The following is a 674-nucleotide window of genomic DNA, read 5'->3' as shown; positions in this document are numbered from 1 at the left end:
CATCTTCTAGGACTGTATCTGCAGAGTGGGAGTAATTCATTAGAAATTTACCTTTGAATTGTGGGCGGGGCCGTTGGTGCAGAGTAACCCCACCCCCCTTCCCTATTAGTCAGAGCTTGGGGGAGGGGTTTGTGGGTTGCCCAGAGTTTTTTCTACGTCACAAATAGGCGTCTTTTCCAACTGCTTTTTTCTCTTCTGCTCCTGATTCATCACAATTTGAATAAAAGAATATCCAGAAATGCAATTTTAAGCTTAATTTTCTTTATATATGCGCTCCATCATGAGGAAAATGGCACAAGAACACGTTAAAAACACAATTTACAATGTAGTGGGTATTTAAAGCTAGTAAAAGTTTTTTTTTGTAAACACATCTTTTTAAAAACAGAAGTTTTTTTCTGGATTCCTGCTGTGTGAACAAACTTTTGACTTCCCCCTACAGTGAAAACCCTTCCAGCATAAAATGCTCAGATGGTTTGATTCGAGCTGTCCGATGTGCTGGGTTTGTGGGTTTGTTCTCTATCTGCATAGCAAATTCTATTCCAGGATGACGCTGTTCATTTTGCTCAAAGTTACTGAGTTTTAAAGGCTGCCAGCTAATAATAGATAGGACGTTCTCTGCCAATTCCAGGGGAACTTTCTTCCCAGAAAGGAAATTAAAAAGTTGGCAAAAAAGG

The sequence above is a fragment of the Oryzias latipes genome, chromosome 3 (assembly GCF_002234675.1).
Source record: "Oryzias latipes chromosome 3, ASM223467v1".
Lineage (NCBI taxonomy): Eukaryota > Metazoa > Chordata > Actinopteri > Beloniformes > Adrianichthyidae > Oryzias > Oryzias latipes.
Note: the sequence above shows the minus strand (reverse complement) of the source record.